The sequence below is a fragment of the Trichosurus vulpecula genome, chromosome 8 (assembly GCF_011100635.1).
Source record: "Trichosurus vulpecula isolate mTriVul1 chromosome 8, mTriVul1.pri, whole genome shotgun sequence".
Classification (NCBI taxonomy): domain Eukaryota; kingdom Metazoa; phylum Chordata; class Mammalia; order Diprotodontia; family Phalangeridae; genus Trichosurus; species Trichosurus vulpecula.
Genome location: NC_050580.1, coordinates 205,359,943 through 205,382,225, shown reverse-complemented (window position 1 = coordinate 205,382,225; position 22,283 = coordinate 205,359,943). Strand labels below are relative to the sequence as shown.

At 39.9% G+C, this 22,283-nt stretch overlaps 1 protein-coding gene across 1 annotated transcript in view; it reads right to left on the bottom strand.

Moving 5' to 3' along the window:
• Nucleotides 1–22,283, bottom strand: part of DPF3 (double PHD fingers 3) — a 420,028-nt gene that overhangs the window by 339,269 nt on the left and 58,476 nt on the right.

Genomic DNA, 22,283 nt, shown 5'->3' with positions numbered 1-22,283 from the left:
TCATTGTAAAAATGAACAACTCTGAATGACTTAAGAACTCTGATTAGTGCAATGACCAGTCATGATTCTGGAGTACCAATGAGGAAGGATGCTAACAATCTCCTGACCAAGAGATGATAGACTCAGGATGAAGATTGAGACATGGACAATGTGGGAATCTGTTTTGCTTGTCTGTGTGTAATTTTTAACAAGAGTTTTGTTTTTCTTTTTTTTTCTTTTCAATGGGGGAAAGGGAAGTGTGGGAGGGAGAGAAAATGAATGCTTGTTAATTGAAAAAATAAAATTTAATTTTAAAAAAACAAAGTTTTGTTGTTCTTCAATATCTCTTCACCATATCTCTTCACCATTTGTAAATGTTTGCACAGAAAAAAAAGCACTTAAGATATCAAGACAAATCACAGATCCTTGGCCAGCTGCTAAGGCTGTTTTCTGATGTTCAGGCTGCAGCTCCTTCAGATGGTACTTCCTGACTTATTACAATTTAGCAAGCCTGACCAAAGCATAAAGAAAATTGTAAAGATCATCTGGAATCTGGCCAGGAATGGACCTCAGACTTCAGTTTCTCAAACTTAGAAATTCTAAAGCAAATCATAAGGGTCAGGTGCTCCTGACTACAGGCTATAAAAGCAGAGGGCAAATTTTTTTTAATACGTTTTAATTTATTTCATTAAATATTTCCCCAATTACATTTTTTAAATCTTTTAAACATTCACTATTTAAAATTTGAAATTCCAAATTCTCTCCCCCTTCTTCTGTCCCCTACTCCCCCTTGAGAAGGCAAATAATATTCTATTGATTATTCATGTGAAGTCATGCAAAACATATTTGCATATTCACCATGTTGCAAAAGAAAACACACAAAAACCAAAAAGTGTTAAAAGAAAGTGAAAAAAAGTATGCTTCAATCTATCCTCGGAGTTTATCAGTTCTCTCTCTCTTGAAGTGCATAGCATTTTTCATTGTGTATCCTTTGGAACTGATGACTGTCCTGATCAGAGTAGCTAAAGTCCTTCACAGTTGATCATCCTTACAACATTGACATTATTTTGTACAATGATCTCCTGGATCTGCTCACTTCATTCTGTATCAGTTCATATAAGACTTCTAAAGTTCTTGTTTGTATGTTTGTTTTTCTGAAACCATCCTGCTCGTCATTTCTTATAGCACAATAGCATTCCATTACAATCCATAACTTGTTCAGTCATTCCCTAATTGATGGGCAGCCCTTCCAACTCCAATTCTTGGTCATCACAAAAAAAGCAAGCAGGGATCTTCTTAAGGAAGCAAGGAAGAAGGCACTGGTGTGTTCTCGCTCTAGAATCTCACCCCAACCCCGCTGTTTGTCTCTAAGGGAGATGATTGGGGAAGCCTTGAAGAACAGTAGAGGTGATAAAATGGCAGGAAATTTTATCTTTATTATTCGTTCATTATCTTTCCCTCTAAATCCTGCCCCTCTTCTCCTACCTTCCCCATTACTTCAGAGGGCAACACCATCCTCCCAGTCCCCTCAGGCTCACAACCTAGGAGTCATCCTGGATTCCTCACTATCCCTCAAATCCTGTATCTAATCTGGTGCTAAGGCCTATGGATTCACAACATGTCTTGAATATAACCCCCTTCCCTCCCTTATCATTTCATACCTGAGTTACTGCAATAGCCTGCTGGTGGATCTGCCTGCCTCGAGTTTCTCCCCACTCCAATCCATCCTCCATTTAGCTGCTAAAGTGATTTTCCTAAAACACATGTCTAATCATGTCAGCCTTTCTATTCAATAAACTCTGGTGGCTCCCTATTGCCTCTAGGCTCAAATACAACATGTTCTGTTTGACATTCAAAGCCCTTCATAACCTATCCTCCTACCTTTCCAGTCTTCTTACACCATACTCCCTGACAGATACTCTTTGATCCAATAACACTGCCCTTCTGGCTACTCCACAAACAAGATATTCCATCTCTCAGCTCCAGGCATTTTCTCTGGCTGTCCCTCATTCCTGGAATGCTCTCCCTCCTTCACTCTCCCTACTGATCCCCTGGCTTCCTTTAAGTCCCAAATAAAATCCCATTTTTTACTGGAAGCCTTCCCCAACCTCTCTTAATTCTAGTACTTTCATTTTGTTGGTTACTTCTTATTTATTCTGTATATAGCTTGATATATACACACATATGTGTGTACGTATATGTGTGTTATGTGTACATATGCATGTGTGTATATGTATGTTGTATGTATATATACATACATATATATGAAACACACCCATATATACACACACACACACACACACACACACACACACATATATATATATATGTTTGCATGTAGTCTCCCCCCATTAGATTGTAAACTCCTTGAGGGCGGGGACTGTCCTTTACCTCTTTTTGTTTCCCCAGGGATTAGCATAGTGCCTAGCACATAGAAGGTACCTAATAAACATTTATTGATTGATTGAAGTTGTCTCAAGTTAAGAAAAGATTGTATGTATTTGACCCTCAGGTTTGTTTTTTGTTTTTAAAACACCAACCACTTTCTTCTTCTGTTCTCCCTCATAATTATTTCCCTAAGTAACTGCCACAACAAAGCAAGTGAATAGAACCACACAATCCCTCAGATGCTCTGCACTTTGAGGGTTACTCTAGCTATGGTCTAAATTAGGGATGTCTAAAATATGGCCCACAGACCACATATGGCCTGAAGTGCAATTTTATGCGGCCCACCTGTGGGTTTTAATTTTCATGAGCGAAAAAATAAAATAATGATTTGCATGGAATGCATAATAGATTTTTTAATTCCATCACTAATAAATAATCTCTTTGATGTTAATTTTCTTTGGTGTTTTTAAGCAGTATTATGGACGGAACATATCGCATGGAATTTCCAATCGATCTGTGGGATGAGTTCTCTCTTTACAATGCAGACTAGTCAGTATGCACCCATCTTTATACTGTTGTGTTGTCGCTTTGTTGTTTTGTGTTTGCTTTCCCATTTTGCGCCTTCACCTGTCGTATTGATGCTGTGCATTCCCCCACTTTCTATTAGTGTACTGTATTTTTTATTCTGGGTGTGGCCCTCAAATAATTATTTCATTTTAATGCAGCCCTAAGATAACCTAAGGTTGGACAGCCCTGGTCTAAATGAATGGGGTGAGCCAAGATACACCAATGGAATTAACTAGAATCAGTAGGTCTCTTTGACTTCCCAGGTACCTCCTGTTAAGCTCTCCGTTCTCTTCCTCCTTTGTGATACGTATGACCTCCAGATAGAAGTCAACAAAGTAGTTCTTCTAGAGAAGGTCATTGAGTGGTAGATGAGTTCACAGAAGGGCCATGAAGTGAAAAGGCTAGTGAGCCACCAGTCTAGTACCATGTAATACAAGTGCTTCCATGATCACAAAGTAGTCACGAGCCTATTTCACCTCCATATCACTCACTGGTAATACAGGATCCTATCACAACTTACCAGATTCTCTCACCCTGAAGAGCCAAGAAAAGAGCTGAAAAGAGCCATATTTAAACAGGCATTTTCATTACATTTTCATTAAATAGGGACGATCTATATCCACAGGTTATTTCTTCAAAACTTTGTACGAGAAGTCAGAAATACTGGTGGTAGTGGTGGTTGTTATGTAAAGACTGGTAAGTGCAAAGGCCATTCACTGCCCCATTCCACTTCTGATCTGCTCTGGAGTTTTGGTCTCCTCCAGCCCCACCACCACCATCTTTACTATACTGATACTGAACCTATTGTGGATGCCCTGTCCACTTAGCTCACTACAACTCAGAACTCCCTGCCTCAAGAGGTCTGCCAGCCTCATCATCCTGGATAGCAGGAATTATAGACCTGTGCCACCACCTACTGTAGCACCTAAATCCTAACCAATCCACATCCACTAAACATTTTCTCCACTAATAACATTGGATTCTCTATTTTACCTCTATTAGGTCCAACAAATCAATGCCATGTATGTTTGTAGCCTAGAAGAGACAACAGAATAGGAGAGATCAGACTTTCATCACCTCTTGCCAGGACTCGCACAGCTGGATCCTAAGGGGTCTCCCTGACTAAAGTTTTCCAAACCCCAATCTATGCTCCACATAGGTGCCAAAGGGATCCTCCTACAGGTCAGGTCTTTGCTCAAGGACTTCCAAAAGCTCCCTCTTGCATTTAGGTCAAAATATTTAAAGACCTTCACAATATGGTTCCCACCTAATTCTAGGTTCATTATACATGGATTCTATATTCCATACAAATTTTCTGTTTCTTATACATGACAACCCCCCATCTGTGCCTTTGCATGGGCTATCTCGACCTCTCACTACCCAGCTAGAACCATTCTCTCCTCACCATTACCTCTTAGAATCCCCAACTTCCTTTAAAGTTCAGTTCTTGGGCTACCTCCTACAAGGAACTTTTTTTTATTCCTCCTTCTGCTCCCCCCCACTTCCTAGCTCCCTCAAAGAAATTACTAGGTATATTTTTTATTAATATATATGGATACATACAGTATTGTTTCTTCCAAGAGAATTTTCTTCGTATTCCCAGCACCTAGTCATTTCCAGTCATGTCAGACTCTCCATAACCCCATTTAGAGTTTTCTTGGCAAAGATACCACAGTAGTTTACCATTTCCTTCTCCAGCTCATTTTACAGATGAGGAAACTAAGGCAAACAGGGTTAGGTGACATTCCCAGTGAGTCACACAGACAGCATGTGTCTGAAGCTAGATTTGAACTCATGAAGATGAGTCTTCCTGATTCCAAGCCCAGTGCTTTATCCACTGTACCACCTAGCTGCCTACCCAGCAGCTAACAGTGCCTGGCAAAGAGCAGGCACTTAATAAATGCTTGGTGAATAAGCAAATAAAGAATTGAATTAAAATTCTACTCAAGTAAGCACTACCTAGTCCCCGGAGTTCTTAAAGTCTATTGCCTCAAGCAAATCCCTAGGATTAACTAATAAATCTTTTGTGGAGGAAGTTCCCACACCAGGAGTTCTCCATGCTAAGGATATCACAGACCCTTCAACCAATCCTTTTATATTTGGGGGAATATAGTGTGTGTGTGTGTGTGTGTGTGTGTGTGTGTGTGTGTCCGTGTGTCCACCAAACCATTATCTAGCTAGGATTCTCCCATTTGTGTGTGCACATGCACACACATACATATACATATATATATATATATATATATATATATATATACATATACATGCACACGGATATGCACGTGTATATACATATACACATACATATGCATATACATATGCATATATGTGCATGTAAAAACATTTATTATGTGGCAGTTAGGTGGTTTAGTGGGTAGAACACCAGACCTGAAATTAGGAAGATCTGAGCTCAAATCCAGCGTCAGATACTAAACAGCTATGTAACCCCAGACAAGTCGCTTAGCCCTATTTGCCTCAGTTCCTCATCTGTAAAATGAAGACACACTGGAGGAGGAAATGGCAAACCACTCCAGTATCTTTGCAAAAAAATATCCCATGGGGGCAGCTAGGTGGTACAGTGAGTAGAACACCAGCCCTGGAGCCAGGAGGACCTGAGTTCAAATCCAGCCTCATATATTTGACACATGTACTAGCTGTGTGACCTTGGGCAAGTCACTTAACCCCAACTGCCCTGCCAAAAAAGCAAAATATATATATATTTTTTAAAATATCCCATGGACAATGTCCATGGGGTCGTTTAGAGTTGGACATGACTGAACAACTATGTTTTTTAGGCATTGTGCTAAGTCCTACGTGTACAAAAAGAGACAAAAGACAGTCTCTGCCCTCAAGGAACTTACAATCTATTTGAGGAGACAACATGCAAACAAATCTATACAAAGCAAGCAATATACAGGATAAATAGGAAAATACTTAAAAGAAAGCACTATGTTTGGGGTATAACTACCACTGCCAAGCTCTCCTATAGCACTCAAACAATTAAAGGTTCCTCTTCTTGACCCTCACCTTGCTTAAGTTTTCTATCTCTTTAAGGACAAGGCAACTAGCAGATTTTATAATAGTTTAACTGGTAAGGAAATAGTCTAGTTAAATGTAAAAGCATTTGTTAAATAGTTACACTTTGCAGAACAAACTGAGAAAGATGGATTAAAAGTGGACTCCCACTCTTTTATCCAAAAGCAACGGTCACTTGATGATAACACACTAGAACAGACTCTGGTCTACCCTGACTGTAAGGAACCAAGGTTAGGTGGCACAGTGGATAAAGTGCTGGCCCTGAGTTCAAATCCCACCCCAGACACTTACTAGCTATGAGATCCTGGATAAGTTGTTTACTTAACTTCTGTCTGTCTCCATTTCCTCAATTGTAAAATGGAGATAGTAACTCTCCCTACCTCTCAGGGTTGTTCTTGAGGTTCAAATGAGATATTTGGAAAAAGGCTTAGCACAGTGTCCAATACATAGTAGACACTTAATAAATGCTTATTCCCTCCCTCCCAAGGAAAGGAAAAGGGAGACCTCCTCAATGCCTCCTGGTAAATAATTAACAGAGTTCAATCAGTATCAAAAGTCTTTCTCAGTTCCCTTAAACTTTCTGCTGGAAAAAAAAATCCTACACATTTAACTTTTCTGCAATAGTCTTCTGAGTCATGGCCATGTCCATTACAATTTTCTGATTGAGGTGAAGTCTGGTCAACTCCATCCTACAATAGCTACCTAGTCATTCTCACAGGATCCATCTTCCATAGTCTAGAGAAAGAAGCAAGTTTGAGAGAAAGAGACAGAGACAGACAGAGAGAGAGTCAGAGAGAGGGACAGAGACAGACAGAGAGAGAAAGAGAGACAGAGAGACAGAGAGAAGGAGGAGAGGTAGATGGCAGTGGGGGGAGAGAGACAAGGGAGAGAGAGAGAGAGTGTGCACACATCTAGCATCTCTTAAGCCTACCTAATTTCTTTGAATTAGGGGCTTGGATGCCACAACAAAAATGTCAGCCTTTCAAGTCCCATACTGACTACACTTCCCTGACATTAATAAGATCATAGACTTGGGAATGAAATCAATATAGGAGAAGCACTGGCTTGGCTCTGTATTCTCAATTATGTTGCTCAATAACTTCGTTGTCTGTTTGCTTTTGTTTTGGTTTTGTGGTTTTTTTTAAATTTAAAAAAAAAATGCCCTCGCAAACTTATCCAACCTAAACTGAGCAGATCTACACCAGGAAGGTGAAATATCCTGACTAAGAGTAGCCCATGACTTTCACTCTTGGCTGGTTGGTGAGTTATATCCAAATGTAGTGGTTGCTATGAGAGGCAGCAGGGTACAGAGGAAACAATACTGGGTTTAGTGTTGGGGAATCTGGGATGAAATTCTGGCTCTGCTATTTACTATTTTGTGACCTTGGGTAAGTCATCTAACCATTCTAGACTTCAGTTTTCCTCATTTGTAAAATGAAAAGGGGTTAGACTAGATGATCTCCAAAGTCCCTTTCAGCAATGTGATGCCATGTATTCTCCTTTAAAGGATAAATGGCAGATAATCTGGAGCTTCTATCCTCCCTGTTCCCCAAAGATCAGGCAGATGGATCTCCTCACATATTCCAAATACACCAAGCTCAGTCCTATTTATGTTTGTTTTACTTCTCACCCTCCACTTAACTAAATCCAGCCTATTCTTCCAAATCTAGCAAAATCTGGTCCTACCTATTCTCTACCCCATCTTCTTTTCCATAACATTATAATCTATGCTACTAAATTAGGCATTAATTCTATACAGTCCTACATGGTTCCCTAATGACTTCCTGCATTGTTCTTATCGACTCACCTATGTGGAAAAGCTTTTCCAGGACAGCAGCCAAATCTGAAGCTCTTCTTGTGTCCCCCTCACAGAGATTAATTATTAGAGGGCTGAATGCATGGTAGGATCTCAATGAATGCATGCTGATTGATAACAATCACGGGGTGAAGGTGGAACGGGTGGAGGGAGGAGAAAGAAGCAGAGAATATTCAACATAGTTTTTACAACCTTGAAATTCTATTCCCTGCCCTCAGGCCCCAAAATTTTCCCTGGAGCTCACTTATGACTACTAGTAAAGAAAAGGAAGATTGTGACAAGGCTCTAACAAGCTATCAGCTGACCTTCACATTCCCCTAGAAAGGGTGATTGGGTTAATCAAGGATTCACCAATGTTCCCTTTTGGACCCTGCAATGAGCTTTTTCTGTTCTCAGAAGCTCAGAATTAAAATGAATGTCAAAGACCATGTACAGAGCTCAACCTGTACATGGACAGGAATCCTCTCTATTACATCCCTGATCTCCAGGAGTTAACCTATCTTTTTCTTGAATACCTCCAGTGATGAGTAACTCACTATCTATTGAGGCAATCCATTCTACTTTCAGACAGCTCTAATGATCAAGAAATTTTTCTTTATATGAAATCAAATTCTGTCTTAATAAAACAAAAAGCTTCCTCTGTATAAGAAATTGTGATAGGCTCTATGGCGAGTCTAGAAGTGAGAATTGGCCATTTCTACCCCCAAGGACTTAAGAATCTGGTAATGGGAATAATAGATATATGATCATATAACTATAATACAAATGAGAGTGTGGTAAGTGCATAGAACAGGACAAATCGCATGTCATGAGAGGCTTAAGAAGTGAAGAATCATCTCTGACTAGGAAGGCTTAGGGAAGAATTCATTGGGGAGGCAGGATCTGAATTAGACCTTGCAGGAAAAGACAGATTTCAGAAGAAAGAAGTATATAGGGAGACCCTTCCATGCCTGGGGAATTTAGGGTCAAATGACCTAGATTCAAGTGCCTTAGTTCTATCATATACTGATTTTGGAACCAAAACAATTTTTCTAAAGCCTACCAAGTCCTCCCTTCCCTCCCACTCAGCAAACACCAGTGACCCCCAATTGCCTCTAGGATCAACTATAAAATCTTCTTTTTGGCATTTAAAGTTGTTTATAACTTGACCCTTTCTTAGATTGCTTGTCTTCTTATACTTCACTCCACATACTATACAATCCAACAACGCTAGCCTATTAACTGGTCCTTTCACACAACAGTCCATCTCCTGTCTGTGCCCTTGGACTCCATGACTGGAACGTTCTCTCTCCTCACCTTTCTGGTGGTCTTCCTAGCTTCCTTCAAGACTCAGCTTAAATCTCACCTTCTGCAGGAGGCTTTTCCTCCTCATCTCCCACCCCCATCAGCTACTGCCTTCCCCTCAGCAATTATCTTGTATGTATCTAGTTATTTATATGTTGTCTCTCCCATTAGAAAAGAGCCTCCTTTGTTTTGTTGTGTTTTTTGCAGTCCTTTGTAGCCCTAGGGCTTAGCATAGTACCAGGCACATAGTAAGCACTTAATAAATGCTTATTGATTGATTAGAACACTGAGAAAAATCACTTAACCTCTGAGTTTGTACCCTTTGAAAAATGGGGTTGATAATTCTTATATCTAGCTCACAGGCTTATGATGAAAAAAGGGTTTCATAATCTTTAAAGAGCTATATAAATGTTAGCTACTATTTTAATTGAGATAAGGTATCCAAAAAGGGCTTTGTAACCTTAAAACCTATATAAATATAGGCAATGATGGCAGTCTGCTTCTCTTTGCATAAGACATTCATGCAGCTCTTGCATATCAGTAAATGTTGTTACAGCCTGCTTAGATCTACCATGCATCTCTTTGTTGTCCTTTGGTTTAGCCATAATGTGGTGGCACTTGGAGTGCAGAGGATATTTATGTAAAGTTTCTAACTACTTCCCAAGAGCAGGAAGGAAAGGTCTCCAGCCTTGTGCTTAAAGTGAAATGAATGCTACCAGGGCAGCAACCAATGATACAGTGGTCAGAAGGCCCATGAGCTATATTAAGCTGACCCAAATGATGGGTGGGCTCTGTAGGTAACCTGACATTGTAGCTGCCATGGCTTATAGGAACAGCTCTCTCCCACCCTGGCACCTTCCCCCACCCCAACTACTCAGAACTGATAGGGTCTATAAGCGAGGCAGTATTAAAGCATGTGGGGGCAGCTAAGAGGCACAATGGATAGAGCTACAGGCCTGGCATCAGGAAGACTGATCTTCCCAAGTTCAAATTCTGGCCGCAGACATTTACTAGCTATATGACCCTAGATAAGTCACTTAACCCTTTTTGCCTCAGTTTCCTCATTTGTAAAATGAGCTGGAGAAGGAAATGGCAAACCAGTCTAGTATCTTTGCCAAGTTAAACCCCAAATGAGGTCAGATTCAACTGAAACAACCTGACAAACAATTAAAGCACGTAAATGAAAGACTACTCAGAAGCTATATAATCATCCTGCACCTACCCATAAAGCCAGGCAATTCCCTCAGTTATGAGTCCTGATACCAAAATAGAGAACAATTCAGACTAAACAAGCTCAACCAAAAAATTAATGGTAGAACTATGAATTGATAAAGCCATTATGGAAAAAGCATTTTGGAATTATGCCCCACAAGTCACCAATCTGTACATACTCTGGCCCATCAATACCACAACTTCATGTACACTCCAAAAAAAAAAAAGACCCACATATGCAAAAATATTTATAACAGTATTTTTGTCATAGCAAAGAAATGAGAACTAAAGGGGTGCCCATCAATTGAGGAAAGGCTAAACAAATTATGACATATTAACACAATAGAAAATTATTGCCCCATAAGAAAATGACAAAGATATGTCTCAGAGAAACCTTGGAAGACTTATATGAACTGATCCAAAGTGAAGTGAGTAGAAACAGGAGAACAATTTATATAACACTCTAAAGACAAACAATTTTGAAAAACTTCAGAACTGTGACCAATCATAATTTCAGAGTACTTGTGATGAAGCATGCTACCCACCTCTTGACAAAGGTTATCAACTCAAGGTGCCGAATAAGATATACATCTTTAGACCTGGCCAAAGCAAGAAATTTTTTGTTTGACTATGCATATTGGTTACAAGAGAGGAGGATCATTGTTTACAAGATGGAGGACCTCAGAATATCCTGGCAGCCAGAGGATTTTGTTTTGTTTTTTCAATTAAGGTAGGAGGTCAAATATGTGAGGGATAGAAAATAAATGTTTGCTAATTGTACACCAAAAAAAAAGAAGGAAGGGAGAAAGCAAGAGAGAGTGAAAAGAAGAAGAGGAAGAAAAGGAAGAGTAGGGGGAAAGGAGGAGAAAGAAAAAGGGAAAAGGACGAAAAGAGGACGAAGAGGAGAAAGAAGAAAAAGAATGAAGCAGGAGGAGGAGAAAAAATAAGAGAGAAGCAGGAGGGGGAGGAATAGAATGAGGAAGAGAAGGAGGAGAGGGAGAAGAAGGAGAAGAGGAGGAGAGAGGAAGAAGAGAAGGAGGAGAGGAGAAAAAGAGGAGGAAGAGGAGGAGGAGAGAAGAAGAAGAAGAAGAAGAAGAAGAAGAAGAAGAAGAGAGAAGAAGAAAGAAGAAGAGAAGAAGAAGAAGAAGAAGAAGAAGAAGAAGAAGAAGAAGAAGAGAAGAAGAAGAAGAAGAAAAAGAAGAAGAAGAAGAAGAAGAAGATCAGTTCTTGAATACCTATAACGGAGGCATACAGAGAGAGAAAACACTACTAGATAGTTCTGTGAACAGCAGTAGAGACAGATAATAGTACTAGAAGAAAGCACTAAGGTTTGTAAAACCTTGGCTCCCCTGAGGGATCCACACTCCAGCTCTAAGGTGGATCCTGTAGAGATCAACTTTGGAGACTTCAGTGTATACAGAACTGAGATGGACCAGTCCACGATGTCACAAATTTCGGGTTCTCAGTGCCAGCCCTACTAGCAGGTACTATCAAATCCCCATGGCAGCTACATGTCTCCATCTTGTTCACAAAAAAAAAAACCCATGAGGATCTGTCACAGGTTTTGCGACAATGTAGTCATATGGTATTTCCCTGCTCTGTCCATCTAGTAACTCTGTCCAAAAAGGAAATGAGGTTAGTCTAGCATAACTTGTTCCTGATAAAGTCACGTTAGTCCTTCGTGATCACTGCCTCCAAAGTCTTCTTTTTGTCTACTAACTGTCTTATAATGATCTGCTCTGTAATTTTAAAAGAAATTGAAATCAAGCTACCATAACTGATTATAGTTTTTCTGTCTCCATACACTTTCCTTTTATGAAAAACTAGGACATTTTTCCCTCCTCTAATCCTTCAGCACCTCTCTTGGTCTTCACAGTGGCTCCACAATCTCAGTGTGCCAGTTTTTTTTTCAGTTCCCTGGAATGCAGTTCATCTAGGTTTGATGACTTGCTCACATCAAAGGTGTTCTTCTCCCTAATTATCTTGGGCTTCGAGTCCCTATTAGCATCTTCATTCTGGCCCTTCCAAGCCAAAGATGATTTTCATTAATTTTTTAAAAAAGAATAAATGCCTGAGTAGTTCTACTTTCTCTCTAGTCGTTATCATTTTCCTATTTAATAATAATTAATAATTAAATAATTTTTTTGTTGTTGATCTTGGTGTTTATACTGAGCTGTAGCCCTCCTGACACTATTCTCACAGGACCATGGGTTTTTGCATTCCTCAGTTATCTGTCCCTAGTTCTATCTTCTGAGCACGGCTTTTTAAAATCTAAGTGGTCAATGAGTTCCCTATGTATACACACTCTCTTTAAACAGCTCCCTCTTATCTTCATCAGGATCTTTTCTTTTATCTTCAGAACACCATTCATGAAGGCTTTCAAATTTCTTAGGCTAAATTTTAGGCCATAGGCTCCTACTTGTCCTTTAACACAACAACAACAATAACAAACTACAATCTTTTTTTTTACATCACCTTTATCTTTGAATGTATCTCTTTATCCAAAAAGTTATCGAGAGAGAGACAAAGAGAGAGAGAGAGACCAGAGAGGAGAGAGAGAGAGAGGTTAGAAAAAAAACCCACTACCCAAAGCATCAATCTAGACTAAAAGTATACAGAATTCCCACAATCTAGTCTCCCACCTTGCCAGTGAAGGGAGGAAGGTACATTATTTCATCTCTTCTCTGGGGATAAACTTAGTTATTATAATTATACAGCATTCAATATGGGTGGAGTTTTCCCATTTACCTTGCTATAATCACTGGGTGTATTATTTCCCTGGTTTGGCTTACTTCACTCTCTATCACTTCATCTAAGTCTTCCTATGCTTCTCTAAATTCTTTATAATTATCATTTCTTGTAGTACTATAATTTTCCATTACATTCGTGTACCACAATCTGTTTAACCATGCCCCAGACAAAGGACATCTACTTTGTTCAGAATTTTTTGCTACTATGAATATTTTGGTATATATATGGAACCTATTCTTCTGTCTTTGACCTCCTTGGGACGTACACCCAAGAGTGAGATCTCTGGGTGAAAGAATATGGACATTTGAGTCACTTTTTTAAAGCATAATTCCAAATTGCTTTCCAGGGTAGATTGACCAGTTTACAGTGTATTAGTATGCCTGTCATTCTACAACCCCTCCAACATTAACTAATTCCATTTTTTTGTCAGCTTTGCCAATTTGCTGGATTCACATCTTGGAATCACTCTCGGGCAAAACCTTATACTTGTTTCGATTTGCATTTCCCTTATTTGTATTTTGGATCATTTTCATATGAGATAATAGTTTGTGATTCCTTTCAGAACTATCTCTTTATATTGACAATTTATCCATTAGTGAATAGTTCTTAAATTTATATGATGCTCCCTCTCTTTTCTCTGAAATCTTTGAAATACGATCCCCAAAGTATCTTGCATATATGTCAAAGTATTCCAGCTTCCTTCTTCTCAACAAACTCTGCCCACCCCTGCCAAGGTTCCCAACAATTATATTTGAACAACCAAATTGTACTTGGATGTGTATGGATTAAAATCTGTTTTAGTCATGGCAGTACCCAGATCAATGAGATTACAATCCATCATATCAAAATATGATGATCATGAGGAAAAGGGCTTAAAGAACAAAAGAGAAAAATCTAATTCCTTTTGAGGCTACTTTAATTGCTCAAAGGATAAAATAAAATGGTAGCAGGTCACGGGCTTCCTGTGACCTGCCCTGTAGACCAGTTCCATCACATTCCCCCAGTCAAACAACACAGGATGTAATCAACCTGTGCTTATCTCTACGTTTACTGAAAGAGAGAGAAATGCTATCTGGGTCCTGGTGATATACTGCACCCTCCCCATGATGCTGTCCTCAGGGTCCCCATTCCTCATAATGAAGTCATTCATTAAAAGGACTTCAGTAACTAAAACCTCTTGGATAGGGTTCAAGATGAGCTTTCTTTACAATAGCTTCTGCTCCAAAGTGTCATAGCAATGTTTCAGTGCATAAACTTCATCTCATTGCTACACTTGTTTCCTTTCTATACAAACAGGTCCCTTGGGAGAGCATTCCTGATCCTTTTGTCCCAGTTAGTTTTGGACAGAAGTACTTCTGCTATTCATAATTTGTACCAAACCCCACAATGTCTTCAGCACAACAAACTCAGAGTATTATGTCACTGGACATAATGCCAGAGGCCCCGTGGAGTTACATGAGGGATAAGAAATGCAGACGGTAAGGCTATTGCAGGGAAAACTGAGGTGATACCCCAGAATTCCAGCCTGAAAGTAATCCATTTCCACCCAACTACCCTGACATGTTTCTCCTTCCCTCCCTCCAAAATCTGAGGCCACCCTAGGTAATAAACAGAGATGAAAGTACATTTCTAAAGGGTGGCATCAAGCTCACAGTCCTTTTAGTACAAGGAGACAGACAAGGACAGAAAAGCAACACCTTTCTCCCTCCCTATCCAACACACACCGCACCCCTTCCTGCCTGCCCCAAGACAGAAGAGGAAACACAATGAATGGAGGTCTTCCCTTGGGGTTCTGACCACCACTTGGTGTCAGTGTGATTGTCCTGCCGTTGTCATGCCTACAGTGATGTCAGTACTTTAATCATTCTATCTGGGTGGATTCTTACCTCCCACCCCTTTCTCAAAAGGGCACCCTCCTTTCTATCTCTTCAGTCCCAATGGGAGCCTCAGGCTGTCTCTTCTGTAGCCAGCAGAACTTCCCATAATCCTCAGTAGCATGGATATACAGTCCCAGTGGGAGCAAGGAAGGGCTGAGCAACACTGAAACCAGAGGAAAGCTCTGGTCTCAAACCTATTGATTATTTGCTCCTAAATTTAAAGAAAATTGAGTTTAAAAGGCTATGTTGGTACTTCACAGAAATACAAATAGGATGTCAGTGGGGTAGGGGTAGGAGTGTGCTGGTTACTGTTTAACAATCAGCTCTCTTGGGTTCAACAATCCAAAATACACTTGTAAGTTTAATCTGCAGTATTAGCATGTTCTCTGTCACTTTATTATGCTTAGAAAGTCAATGAAACAATAAATCAAGTCCTGATTTGTAGCATTTCCTGATTTCTGAGGGGTAAGAGATGACACCAAAAATTTAACAATCAGCCCTCTCTCAAACTAGTAGGAGCTGGTATAAGCTGCCTCCAAAACAAAACCTGAGTGGAGATGAAAGAAGATATGCTATAAATGGCTCTGGAACTTTTTAGCAATTGCTCTCAAGATCCTTCCTATACTAAAATATAGGGAAAGGGGAACAGAGATTGGGTGAAGGGTCTAAAAAAAGTCTTAATACTGAATTCTTTTTTTCACCTGCTAAATGCAATACACTGTCATCGTATACAGAAGAATAGGAAGGAGAAATTACAAATGAATAATCCTAAGTAATAGACAATTGCTGTATATAAGAACAAGAACCATTCCTAACTTGATAAATGGACAAATGATATAAACAGACATTTCTCAAAAAAGCTATCAACAATCATAGTCAAATGTGCTTCAAATAACTAATAATAACAAAAACACAAATTAAAACAACTCTGAGGATCTAAGTTACTTCCATTAGATTATCAAAGATGACAAAAAAGGAAACTGACAATTGTTGCAAGGGATGTGTGAGGTCAGGTGTGTTAATATACCTTGGTGAAGTTCTAACATACAATACCTGGAACTCTACACCAAAAAAAAATCCCTAACCTATTCATAGCCTTTGTTGAAGAGGTGCCATTATTAGGCATACATCCCAAGGAGACCAAAGACAGAGGGAAAAGACCTATACATACAGAAATATTCCCAGCAGTGCTTTGTCATAGTAAGAAACTTGAAAGTAAGGAGGAACCCAATTGAGAAATGGCTGAACATATTATGATATGTAAATATAATGGAATATTATTGAGCTGTAAGAAATAATGAAGGGGATGGATTCAAAGAAACCTGGGATCTGTATAAGCCAATCCAGAATGAAGGGAGCAGAACCAGGTGAACAATTTATACAATGACTGCCACATCGTAAAGAAAAACAACTTTGAAAGACTTGACTCTAACCAATGTAACAACCACAACCCCAAAGTACTGACGGTAAAGTATACTACCCTCCTTCTTAAAGAGAGGTGATAAACCAGTGGTGAAGAATGAGACACGTATTTTCAGATATGGTCAGTGTTTTGCTTGAATATGCTAACTTACTACAAGATAAGGGTTTTGGGGGAAGGAATTAATGACAGTGATGGCAAAAATAAATCAACAAAGCATTTTTTTAAAGCACAGAAGAGTACAGGAGGCTAAAAGGGAAACACAGACAGCTTGGAGCTAACATGCTGAATTTAGTATACCCTAAAAGACAAAAGAAAATATGTTTTATATAATGAGATTCATAGTTTCATATACAATCCTCTTTTTCTATTTTTCTTTGTATATGGAAATGTTCGTGGTATTCGTGTTTATCAAGCTCGGAATAACAAAAAATTGTTTTAATTTTTTTAAAAAGACAGATGAAAAAAATAATGGTGGCACAGAAAATATGAAATAATTACTGTAACCTAAGGCAAGCCAAAGGCATAGAATAACCCTGCTCTTCCCAAATCCCACCTGTTTCATAGCTATAAGGTCTCACTTACTTAGGCTTAGGGTCTTCTGATCAGAAATTAGGGGAAAAGGGCAAAATCAAAGTGGTAGGACCATCCCTCCCCCCACAAAAATATATCTATGGGTATTTCCATGAGGCAGTAAAGGCATCAGGCAGTGGTCCCAGCTCCAGCTGCTTCCCCACCACCTTGGGAATTACTGCCATCTGCCACAGGCAAAGTAAACCAGGAGGGGAAGCATATCCTGAAGCCAGCTAACCTTCTGCAGAAAACTTAACCTTTATAGCACAGGACTCACTCCTGGGAGCCATCAACGCCATTGTCAATACACAGCATCTCTTCAAAAAGAGTGGTCCAGTCCCCTGGAAAAAAAAAATCCAGTTTTTCTGAAGATAAAAATGGCCATCACTGTTTACCTTAGCAATACCAGGCTTAGCAGAAAAGGCCAGATGCTAAAACAGTGAATAATCTGAAAAGAAATTATCTCATTAATTTATCTTTTAGATAATGCATTCCTTTGCAATAAGCAGACTGTGGGGACTGCATTACAGAAGTAACATGCACTATGTAACATGGTGGATTAGGAAACAGCTCAGAACAAGACCAGGGCTTCCAATTGGAGTCATAAAATTGGAGCTCCCTGCCCACAAAGCAGTCCACAGGGATGTTATTTTATGCCACTAAGATTTTATCTTCAATTTATATGAACTGATGCAGAGTGAAGTCAGCAGAACAAGGAAACAATATAAACAATGACAAATGAAAAACAAATAAAACGAATGCTGTGTAATTACAGTTACCACAACGCTTGGCCCTAGAGAACAGTTAATAAAATGTGTGGCCCAACCTGCCTTCTTTGCAGAGTTGGGAGACTATTAACCTACCAACAAAGCATTATTAAGTGCCTACTATGTGTCAGGCTCTGAGCTATATAACTAGGGATATACTAAATCATGAGGGAAACCATTCTGGCCCTCAAGTAACTTAAGTTCCATTAAGAGAAATAACCTGTACGTGTGTGTATGTATATGTACACATATAAAATGAACAAAATAAGGTAAGGTAATTATGGGAAAGACAAGGCACCAGCAGCTGGGGTGGGGAGGGGAGGGGGCGGTGGGAGGAGAGATCAGGAAAGGTATCATGTAGAGGGTAGTGCTTGACTGGGGGTGGAATATTGCATGTCCAGTCAGACCCAGCTGTTGAGTTGGTCAACTTTGCTGAGCTGACTATTTTTTTCCCCTCTTTTAAAAAATTCTTTATTATAAGAGATAGCTCGCTAGATAGAAGAGGAGAAGAGATATATTCGAAATTAAAGTGATATAAAATCAACAGATGGGTAAAACAAATTTTAAGATCCTATCTTCATCATTCATTCCTAAACTTGAGGAACAAAGGCTGATGATGATAAATATAATAATAGCATTTATATAAAACTTTATAGTTTGCAAAGTCCTTTATAAACATTATCTCGTTATATCCCCACAACAATCTTGGAGGTAAAGGCTATTATTATCCTCATTTTACCAATAAGGAAACTGAGGTGAGATAGGTTAAGTGACTTGCCCAGAGTCACATGGCTAGTAAGTATCTGAGGCAGGATTCTTACTTAGTTCTTCCTGACCCCAGGTCCAGCATTCTATCTACTGCCCCATCCAAATTGCCTATAGGCACCATTCCACTCTCCTCTAAGAGTGACCTCTACTCAAGACCAGTTCAGTCCTAAGGGAATCTGGCCCATAATAAGAGAAGTTAGACTCCTCTCCAGGAACAATCTTAACTTACAGGTTAGGTGATAACTTAAACTCACATTTAGGGTTTCCCCCAGGAAGGGAGAATATTAACAATATTCAGTGTACAATAAGAATCAAGTATGGGCTAGTAATTTATTCCTACAAACACACACACACACACACACACACACACACATACACATCAAACATAGACTCACACAGTACATTAACAGAAAACCTTAAAACAGATTCAGAAACAATTACTGTTACAATATACTAGAAAGCTAATATTTAAACCATACCAGAACATAAAACAGTTTGAGAGACTGACAATTAGCCATTTTACGTTTCAATTGGGTTCTGCACTATTCAAAGAACTTCTGATCCATGTCTGCTTGTAAAATAGCTGGGTTTGGACCAGCCCTCTTATCCTTGGGCCCTCCTCTTTAAGAGTGCCAGGGTAGTTAGTTGCCTAGGATTCTCCTTGCCATCATTCAGTTCCAACCCACTGAGACACAGGACCTCTCGAATTCACAGGGTCTCCTCCAAGCTTGGATATGTTCATCTCAGGCTAGGCACTCATCTGTCTAAGATCCAAAATGTACAAACACAAAGGAAGCAGCACAACCCAAACTCAGACTTTCCTGGGCAGGGTATGGGCTCATAGCCCCATAGAGGCTGGGATTGGGAGTCAAGATAAGTTGTCCTTTCTCCCCTCTCACCTCCTTTTCAGAAAGAAGCTTGACACAATTTGCAACCTGAAAGGGAGAAGATGAGAATGGGGTTACTCCTTTTCCAACATGCACTGAGTTACCAGTTCTTCTGGCTATACAAGCCTATAAGGGGATTCTGTCATGTCAAAGTGAAAACCCTTTATCCCTGAGTCACAAGCATCTGGAAGCAGACCCTGAAGTCCCCTGAAGGTCAATAAGAACAAGGAATGGCAAGTCTGAGTTCCATGGGGTGCCCCTATATGCCAACTCAACCTCACTCTAGCTGGAACTCCACGACAACTGCCCAGACTCTCTGTTGCTAATTCTGGCTATCACCTTCCTTCACCCACCAAACAAACAGTTACTGTTTTTTAGTGTTTGTTTAGTAGATATCGTGACTGGAAAGGGCAGTGGAGGGGTGGGGAGGGAAAGAAAGGGACCCACATAAAAGTTCAAGCATTTGACACTAAACTGGTTGCTGATACCATTCAGGGGCAAGGTGTCATGCCTGGTAGATCTGTCCTAGTTTCAGCACACCGATCTCCTTTTTACCTGTTCTAAAGGTAGGACAACCAGATGCCCTACTTTTCAATACTATCCTACTCTCTTGGGATGGGGAGGTTTGAGCATTCTGTCAGGTCACCATCACGAAAGGCTTAGGCGCTCAGGAAGCAGAAAAGCGTCAAACATATGTAGAAAGTGAAACTATTAAATAATAAATAAATAGTGAAATAATATGTGAATTAAATAATAAATAATAAGTGAACTAAATAGTGAATTATATGTAGAAACAGACCTACAGAAAGACACCTGCCTAAAAGGCCAGCTTGTTTTTAAACAAGTTCAAAGAAATGGATTGTCTTTACAAAAATGAACCCTGTTTTTGTGGTTCAAGACAAACACAACCTTTTGCTTTTTTAATTTTTCTAGAGTGGGGACAGGTTTGTGCTGAGTCATCTCTGGATAGTCCCTCTTGTGGCTAATATCACATGCTTCCCAGGTGACTGGCACTAACTAACTCAACACAACAAGCATGTGTTAAGTGACTACTGTATGCAACTCACTAGGTTAGGTGGTAGGAATACAAAGGCAAAAAAAAATGAAATAACTCCTACCCTCAAGGATATCATCTGCTGCTAGAATAGAACATGTACTCATCTAACAAAATAAACTGGGGAGGGGGAAGGGGAGGAACTCCTTTGAGGGAGATAGTGTGGAAAGGATCTTGTGAAATGGAAGAGCCTTTGACCTGAGCCTTGAAAGAATACCGAGAAGCAGAAGGAGGAAGAGCATTCCAGGCAAGAGAGGAATAGCCTGGGCAAAGATACAGAAGAATGAAGCATAATGTCTTAAAAATCATAAATGTACAACTAGAAGGAACCTGAGAGGTTATCCAGCCCAGTGGTGTCCAAGTCGAATAGAAAAGGGAGCCATGCTGCCTAGGGTAACTCCATATTAATATTGTCTATGTTCTACCCTATTTTTACTTATTTTGTTAAATATTTCCCAATTATATTTGAATTTAGTTTGTGCCACCTATTTGATCCCTCTGAGCTAGCCCATCCCCCTCATTTTAAAAATGAGGAAACTGAGGCCCAGTGAGCTTAAGTGACTTGGCCAACATCACATTCTCTGATTCCAATGCCAGCACTTCTCTGACTATGCCATCCATGTACGTGGAACTTCGAGAGGGCCAGTTGGGGAAGAACATGGAGTATGTGAGAGGGATTCATATGAAATCAATCTGAAAGGCAGGAACCAGACTGCACAGGGCTTTTAACAATGCAGAACCCCTGACGTTTCTTGAGTATGGAAGTGATACCATCAGACTGGTACTTTAGGTATATCAGTTTGGCAGCTGTGTGGAAGACAAGAGGGGAGAGAGTAAAAGCAGGGAGACTTGTCAGGGATACCATATAGCCTGATACCATGATGGAGCAGGAGCTTTACTCCATAACAGGATAATGCATATTGGGATAATAATATTGACTTTATTATTTTTAACAGTGGTCATAAGCAAAAAGCTTTCTTTTTTTTCTTTGGAGGAGGGAAACTAGACACAGGTGGCAGTGGAGGCCCTCTAGTAGGAGACCCACTTTAGTGTGGCAAATCTCAATACTTATATGGTATGCCGTAAGCTATAGCCCCGACAATGAGGGGAAACAGCAAAAAGACAAGTTTGATTGACAGCAGAGCTTCATGACTTGAACATAAGTATTACAGGTGCTAGTCCAAGCTCAGAGACCACCTGGTGCTGGTGCGAAACAATTCTGGAATTTTGCTGTGACTGAGTTCATCCAGAGCTGTGTTCCCAAAGGATTGTTGTTATGCCAAGCCCAGGGCACAGCTGGCTTGCTGGGCCTTAGCTCTGGAAAACATTGTATTTCCCAAGAGGAAATTCCTTGAACTTTCTAGTGTAGTAAAGTAGAGATGGGGATATGATTGAAGTGCAACCTCTCTATACCTTGGCTACTTCCCTGAGTCTATCTCTCCCTTCTGGGACCCTTTCCCTGAAGAGAGCCTGTCTTCTTTTCCTAAAATTGACTTTATCAGCTCTAAGCAACTGAGTGGCCTTGTCCAGGCTTCAGGTGTTAAAAGGCCACATTTGAAGAAAGAGAATGGCAAGAAAGGGTCAGTCATTCTCTGAGCCTCAGTTTCCTCACATGTAAATTTAAAGTAAAACTAAACATCCTCTGAGGTTCCTTCTAGCTCCAATCCTCTATTACTATCTCCAAAGGTAGTTTCACCTTATTTCAAATGTTCAACAAGGAACGATATATGTCAGAGATCAGAATTATGGGATTCAATCCATCCAATGCCTCCATGTATTATTCTGATTTTAAGCCTCCATTTTCCCAGACTATACAATGAAGCATCTCTTCCTCAGTTTCTTCATCTGTAAAGTGCGGGGAGGAGGGCTGGGATCAATGCTCTCTAACACTCCTTCCAGCAGAG